We start from the raw sequence: 8,160 nt of genomic DNA, 5'->3' as shown, positions 1-8,160 counted from the left end.
AGCTGAAACAAGCAATATGTCATTACAATTCTTCATTTACAGCACTTAAAAGTGTTGTAATAAAGGTTCATTCCTCTCCATAAGACCTTACACTTCACATTTCTTCTTCTCTAAAAGTTTGTCTCAGCACGTAAGGATCTTCAATATGCAGCTTTGAAGTGAGAATGATTTTACTTCTAAATTTGTTTTTCATGGGTATGTATGGATAATTCCTCATGGCAAGCCTCATTGTTAAAAATGTCACTTAAGTGTAGAGGATTCTACACAAATACAACAAGCTTGCGATTTTAGTCCACCGCAGAGCGTGTTCAATGACACAGAAATATTAATAATAAATGAATGACAGTGGAATAATAAAAATGATACCAATTAGATTGGGTAAGAATTTTGTTTGTGACTTAATAAGAGCCAATCATATTACAGGCTGCAAGAAATGATGGAATTCTTGAATTCAGAATTCAGTGATAATTCAGTACCCAGGTGACAAAATTTTTTTCACTTGTGTTACTAACAATATTTCATAGTTTTTTTTTTTCATTCACTAAAGTGTACAGACATTTGTAGTAATAACTGAAATGTATAATATATGAGGATGTTCTTTTCATGCTATATTGACTTATCTGATTGGGAACAGCTTTTCACTGTAGAATAAAATCTACAAAACGAAATGTCTGTGTCTGTATTTGGAATGGTATTAACATGAATATCACATTGCTTTCCCAGCAAATTTGCAGTGGGGGGTGGGTTTGGGGGCGTCATGGCATTTGCTGTTTTGGCTGATGGCTTACTACAGTCTTATTTATTCAGTCCTCCATTTATGAGAATCAGTGTCTTTCCACAGAATTGCTCTTTTATGTCAATTCAGTCCTCCATGACGAAAATGCTTTTGTATATGTGATGGGGTGTAGTGTCAGTATTTTCCCCTTCCCCTTTTTAAGTTCTGCTTAGTTGTTGATTCGGCACTGGGTTTTAGGACCCTGAAGGAGCCTTTTGCTGCCTTCCCCCTTTTCCTTCCTGTTGCTATCCACGTAATATTGAGTGAGCGGAAGAGGAAGTAGCATAAGAGAAGCGGCGTTAAATTGTTTGTTCGCCATTGTTGTATGCTAGCCACGAGTGAAAGGTGGATGTTTGCCTGTTATTCGCTGTGTGTTAAGCACACTATTTAATTAAAGCAGACGCTGAGAATATTTATTGCTACGCGAAGTAGGTGAGCTTAAGGCAAAACGCCGCCAGCATTTTAGTTTATTATCTTGTTGCCAAAGTGTGCTTGGTTATATTGCCAAAAAGCCGAATTTAAATGTCGTGTTGCATCCCAAACAGTGTCTGCGTACTACACCTGCAGCCGGGGTACAACGGGATAGATGACCATGGATTAGAGCGGGGAGTTTTATACGAAGGTAGCCATATACTAATTAACTATAATAAGATGTGTTCTGGGCATATGTGTGTAATTGTTTTATTCTCTTTGTTGGCTTGTATGTCTAAATCTGGGGGTCCCATAGGCCTATGAAGGAGGGCATGTGTGCAATATGGGGTTGGTTATTGCCTTATTGCCAGCTTTAAGTAGCTATATTATTAATCTCTTTTTGAATCATGACGCAATAAAATATATATTATATCTTTGTAACATCAGCCTCTTGTCTGGGTCATTGCAGACAGCTACTGCAGGGAGCCTAGCCGTCACGACTAGCAGGGTCCCTCGCCCCGTTAATGCGAGGGTGGCATGGTCTAATCTATGTGTAGTTGGCATCATACTACATATATAAACACCATGAGTGATGGAAAATTAACTGCAGGAGCTGGAGGAGATTCTCTTCTGACAGATTGGAGGGCTCATTTGCAGATTTTGGCATTATGAATAGGATAAAATATATACTAAATTAAGAAGTAATTATTTATATACAGCTAACTTCTGTATCTTTGGAACAAAAAATTAGCATCAGCCAAAACTATGCTCAGTCCAAAAGTGTTATTTATTACCCTTCATGGAACAATGACCTAAAAGATCTGCTGGCAAGGGCATCCTATGTTCCTGTAGCAAAGGCTGAGAGCAGTCACCCCACCCTGCCTCGAACCCAGGTCTACAGGGTGCCAAACCTGCAGCTTGCCCACTACGCCAAAGAGCCAGGCTGGTTGGTATGGCAGTCAGAGCGCATATTCAACTGTGGTAACAGCACTCAGAACACCACAGTTCCAAAACTGGGCAGATAAGCAGAGGGTGGAGTCACAGCTGTGAGTGAAGATGAAAAGAGCTGCTTTGCATGTCATCCCTCAGTGCCACATTCTAGGGCACATGAGGACACCTCCACCCTGGGCCAATTGGCTCTCATGACACTTCACCCCTGGCCCAATCAGCTCTCTGGAAACCTAAGCCCTGACCCAGTCAGGTCACAGGACACCTTAGTTCTGGTCTAATCAGCTGTCAGATGAAGCAGCTCTGGCTCAGTTGGCTATAAAGACAAATAACATTCAACCCTGTGCAGTAAATATATTATCTATCTATCTATATTTATCCAGCCACAGAAATAATTAGGACTGTGAATTTGGATCACGGCTTCACTTGTAACAGGGCTAGTTTATGATCACTGAATTAGGGTGGCAGTTCTTGCTCAGCAAATGTTAATTTCTTATGCAGAAGATCTGGCACTGTGTAGCTGTGAATGGAGGTGTAGCCTGAAAGTCCAACTGCAAGTAAAAAAATGAACACAATTTTAAGCCTTATCCATGTTCTCTCAATGGTTCTTGACTTGGTTTTTGTCTGCGGTTGCACTGATCTGAAAGTGAGATTTGAGGATTTGGTAGGTAGAGTGAATATATGCAAGTCAGATCTGTTTTATTAAAATATGGCTTGAGTGGTAACTGTGATTTATTCCTGGCCTGCAGGTCATGTAGATAATTCTACTCTTTAATTCAACTTTTACTGGCAGTTCAGCAATAGACTCTCAGTAAATCCTAAAGGCAGATCAACAATCCAGGATTGTGATGTTTTTGAATGAGCATTGTGACTTGGAGAGAGGTCACTTTGTTGCACAACATACACTGAGAATCCAGGCATCTAACTACACGCTCAGTCTGTTGTCATAATCAGACTGGTTAAAGTATGCCACAACCCACATGGCAAGTAGGTAGAGCTTTCTGGTGTCATGTACTCCTTTGTTATGTTGAATTGATATTTTCAAAACTTCTTTTTTCAGAATGTTGAGTTGTTTAAAGTCAGCAAAATTGCTTGATTACACATACAATGGTTTCTCTGTGACTACAGTGACACCATATCAGTATGAGTGGTAGATGGGCATGACACTCCTCATGGCCAGTGTGCTCACAGGACAACAATCCAAGTTGTCTACCCTGCACAAGTTGGGCTGCATCACTTTATCCACAAGTGAGTGAGGGAAGTAAGTGAATGAGTGCATCCTTCATGTGACATCACACAAGCACACATTTGAGAAGGGAATGGAAGGGTGTTATTTTGGAGCGCATATGGGACACTCTGCTGTTATCATGCCAGTACCGTGGCTTGTGGTGAAACAAAAAAAGTATATACCTGACTCTTCACAAATCCATGGATTAAAATGGCTGCACTTCAGTTTATGTCTTCTCAAGGGACTAAAATGTAAGATGGTTATACTGCAGAAGCTGATCTGCTTTTTATAAAAGTATCTGTGTCTGTCCCTGTCTTTCCTCCAGCTGGATCCCCCAGAGGCAGATGCCCTGGAAACAGCCCCAGCAAAGCTTCCAAGCAAACTTTGACTGCGTTCAAAAATCACTACTCTGTTATATGCAAACTCACAGAAACAAATACCTTAACAAATAAATAGCACTGTTATCTGCAGACTGTCACACATGTACAAACAGTAAGAATATTTATTTGACGAATGCCTTATAAACTAACACTACATGACTGCCACTGTTTTCAGATTAATATGTTAAACACCAAGCTGTAGTCGAAGATCAAGACACATGCAGGTTCTCACACCTGATTGATTTAGAGGGAATCCACCCCCATCTAGATGGTGGGACAGCAGATAGCAGAATCATTGGCTCATCATTATTTCATATAGTCTAGAGAGGGACCCAAAAGAAGAGAAAATCCTCTTGTGAAATGTGAGCAAAAATAATCCCCAGGTTTTACTACAGTAATTTATCTTTCAGTTTGTAAAGGCATTGAGTTTATACAGGTATGTCATTGTGTGGGCTTGTACTTTTCTCTCACCTCTTTTAATTAATGCCACATGTGAGTGGTCTCAGTGATAGTTATGGAAAGTGAAGCCTCCTGTGCTGTCAATCACTCATGGAGTCAAACCAATCACGGTACTTTTGCTTTGGATTATAAAGTTTTGACCAAACACAGCAGCTCCAACCATTATGAAATTCATGAAGCCCCACTCCTCTATCAGTAGTATTAGCCCTTTGCACGCTTTTACACCAGATTCATTTGCAAGTGATTCACATCAGCTGCACTTTAACTAGTTTTGCCATCTTAGGGCCAGACCATGACAATGCAGACAAACGTGAAGTAAATTCCAAACACATTCAAGCCTATGTGCTGTGTTTTTAATCCTTGTAGGTCTGCCTGCCATTTAGTTGCAGAAGTTCTCTGAGGAAAATGCATGTGCTCTGTCCACTTGATGCTGCAGGCCACTGATTCTCAATGCTGCTCCTGGGGCCCCCCTGTTCTGCACATTTTCCATCTTTCCCTGCTCTACCTACCTGACTGAACTCATCAGTGGCACTTTTGATTAGCTGAGCACATCTGATTTAATCAAGAGCATGTTCAGAGCAAGGATAGGTAGAAGATATTCAGGACAGGGGGGCTCCAGGAGGAGGATTGAGAAACACTGCTGTAGGCAGACCAGAACTGTATTCATGTCATGTTGAACCTTGTTAATCTCTATAGGTTTGCCTGCCATTTAGCTGCAGACAAAGTTCTCTGGTATGAAAGTGAAGACTGACACCCTGCCTGTTGTGTTCTTTTAATTGCTATAGACATGAAATGCAGTGGAAAAATGTGTCTCTCCATGGAAGAGACTGTACTCTTGGAAACAATTCACAAGTGACACACGTGGCAGGCAGCTGAGCTATTACACATCACCGAAGGAGACAACCATTTGATGCCCTTTTTAGAGCAGCTAATTTAAAATTGAAAGTTCATACTGCGCAACTTGAGCCAAATTCATGAAGACACTGACTGCAGTCAGAGATAGTCAGAGTCTACTGCTCTGGTCTCAGTTTGACTGCATTAACTTGCACTATATAATTTTTCGCCTCAGGGTTTCACATTATAGTTCTAAAGTAGCCAAACCACTCTTCCTTCTGAATCAAACAGTCAAACCAGATATGTGTGCATGTGCACCATCTCTTCAACTGACATCAATCTCAGTGACAGCAGCTTCACTCACTGTAATGTGTTTCCTGCTATGGGTTCTCCTACTTAAAAATAAAAATGTTTCCTGGTGATCCATCATAGCTGATCATGAGGAATTAAAAAAACACACACTCAATGATATGTATAAGAATGATGGGAATCATAAATATAAAATGATATGATAGTTAATTTACATGTTAATACTGGTGGAAGCAATGCTGTATATTAGTTAGGCAGAAGACAGTGAGTGAGAGTGGGACATGCAGATCTATTGTAGGGATGATTCTGATGGTGACTTTCACTTTCCCTTACGGCAGTAACAAAACAGTCCAATCTAGCAGAACTACAAAGTGGTCTTACACTCAGTAACTTCAGTCCAGTCTTCAAAACTGAAATCCTCTTCCTAAAACCCAATCAAAAACCCTCCACTTATCACTCCAATCATCAGTTCATTTAATAATTCACTAAGCATCTCCTGCTTTTTCAAACCTATACTTTTAAAGCTGTGCTGTGGGCATCAGAGGAACCTCTGTTTCTGTCCCTTCTTATCGCATGTATATTATTCCTCAGTAGCTACACCCAAAGGTAAAAGGTCATGAATGCTATTAGTCACTTCCCTTTAACAGTGTCACTGGGTGTTTCACCTGACTATTCAACAACCTGTTTACAGCACAGTGTACTGTCATCATTCTTGTGATCTGACCTGTGAGTATGACCCCTGAATTTCCCCACAAATCCAGAGGGAGTGTAAATTGGGCCGTCTCTCATGTCATCAGGTACAACACACTGAAGTGATGATTTTGGTCGATGGTCACTTCTAAAAATACTATATTTACAGATATTGAAATGCATGAAGAGCCACAAACAGAAACATAAAGTGGAAGGTGTTCAGTTCAATAATTTCTGGTTGCTGTTCTTCTCTCTGATACCTGGAAATACCTGGTACACACACACACACACAAACACAACCACGCATACACCACCGATGCACCGTGCAAAAACAGGCAGACTTGTAACGTTGGATATCACACTGAAGTATCACCTACTGAAGTTTGGAATCTTTCCCAGTTTTTCTGCCTATACTGACCTTTGCATTTTACATTTCAGAATCTACAGAAACAAACACTTAAAGCACTATGCTCTCTCCATTTAGAAGTATGGTATATAAGAAGAGCAGTTACATCTGTGGTTACATATTTTTCACATCTTAACAGGCTGTTAAAAACCCAAACAGTAATATTATAGTCCATTCCTCTGGCTTTGCTCTAGCTCCACTAATAATTAACATTCCCCCAACATCACCACATTCCACAGCAGAATGAGTCCACTGGCATCCACGCTCTCCTTCCAGGCTTCTGTACAGTACAATTTTGTACCTTTATGCTTCATGTGACCACATGTTATTCAAGCACAATTTAAACAATTGACAAGATGTAAAACGTTCCTTTAAAAGCCAATTATTAACATTTCTAAGTATCTGTAAACATCTGCTGCTGTAAGATGTATATATTTTAGCACCACCCTTCTACCCCATCTCTGCAAAACATGAACTATTTTGCTAATGAGTGACAACATTTTAGTAAGCTGTATGCTGTTTAGCTATATCCTGGTATTTTAAAAGCTTCTATAATGGAATTTGTATGTGTTATGTGGAATGTTAACTGACATTCCTGAACGAGAAACAATTACCTGGTAAAGGCAAATACCTGAACAGAACTAAAGTATGGTGAGCAATGGTGGATGGGAGCAAGCATGTTAAATCTGTTCATCTTTTGCATGTTAAGATCCAAACTGCAACACAGACCTGATATCAGATGATATGTTGTGTGGTACTCTGTCCTGCATTGCAGAGTCTTCCAGTTTTGATCCAGGAGGCTAAATTGACAAGTAAAAGTACTCACTGCTGTGAAAGCTCTTGGCAAAGTGAATGAGAGTTCCAGTTCTGGGCTGTAGTCAATGAGGAGTCACATCACCACTGTGGTCACTCAGGGTGACCTCAGTCAGGGGTTAAAGAGAGGTGAGGCTTTCAGAGGGCGTTTGGTTCAGTCAGGGACAGGAAATGTTTCTTGACAAATGTTTCTCGCCTTTGTGAAAATAGTTTTTTTTTTTTTTCTCCAGAGCAAAAAGAGCAAGAAAACAGTATTGTTTGTCTTTCAGCACATGGGAGAGTGAAATATTATTTGGTACATCTAGCATTCCCTTGAGCTGTTATTAGTTGATAAAACTAAGCCACTCTTGCTATTGTCTGATTGGAAGACACAAAAGCCAAGGGTGACAATCAGCCAATGGTGAGACACCCTGCAACAGCATGAGGCATGAATACCAGATATTTCTGCTCAATGCAGCCCTTTGTATCTGAGATGGGGAGAAAGACGCAGTAACAGAGAAGGAGAGAATATTTCTCCTAGGGGAGGAAGGGCATTGTGTTTTTTTGTTGTCCTCCTCAGCAGTTCTGAAGGTGAAGCAGTACAGCACATGAACATCACACAGACAAGCAATTCCTAAGTGACACCTCCATTGTACTGGAGAAAGTGACAGTATAACGCTTGTGAGTAAACAAGACAACAGTGTTATGAGTGTTTTTTTTAACTTGCCAGAGCTTTGACGGTCAATGAAAAGGCCTCAAAAAGTACAGTACCACACTATGAAAAGAAAGGTGTCAGGTCCAAATCACTGAAGCTAATTTACTGATAAAACCATCAGGGTCTGCAAAATCACTTTCAAGTTCAAACTTCTAGTAAGCAGCTCAATATGAACAAACTCCTTTTCCAAGCTGAAATCACAGCCAGCCCCTT

General features: G+C 40.4%; 1 long non-coding RNA gene across 3 annotated transcripts; it reads left to right on the top strand.

Moving 5' to 3' along the window:
* Window positions 1–1,089: 1,089 nt before the first annotated feature.
* On the top strand, window positions 1,090–3,834 carry LOC118785351. Of its 3 annotated transcripts, XR_005005286.1 has the most exons (4): window positions 1,090–1,207; window positions 1,321–1,397; window positions 3,263–3,395; window positions 3,688–3,834. It is a non-coding gene; the product is annotated as an uncharacterized LOC118785351 (long non-coding RNA). The 3 variants fall into 3 exon arrangements; XR_005005285.1 differs by having other exon boundaries at window positions 1,090–1,397; window positions 3,263–3,382; XR_005005284.1 differs by having other exon boundaries at window positions 1,090–1,397.
* Window positions 3,835–8,160: the final 4,326 nt, after the last annotated feature.

Source organism: Megalops cyprinoides, chromosome 11 (genome assembly GCF_013368585.1).
Source record: "Megalops cyprinoides isolate fMegCyp1 chromosome 11, fMegCyp1.pri, whole genome shotgun sequence".
In the NCBI taxonomy this organism is placed as follows: Eukaryota; Metazoa; Chordata; class Actinopteri; order Elopiformes; family Megalopidae; genus Megalops; species Megalops cyprinoides.
The sequence above is the reverse complement of the archived record's forward strand: the minus strand, read 5'-3'. Positions and strand labels throughout refer to the sequence as shown.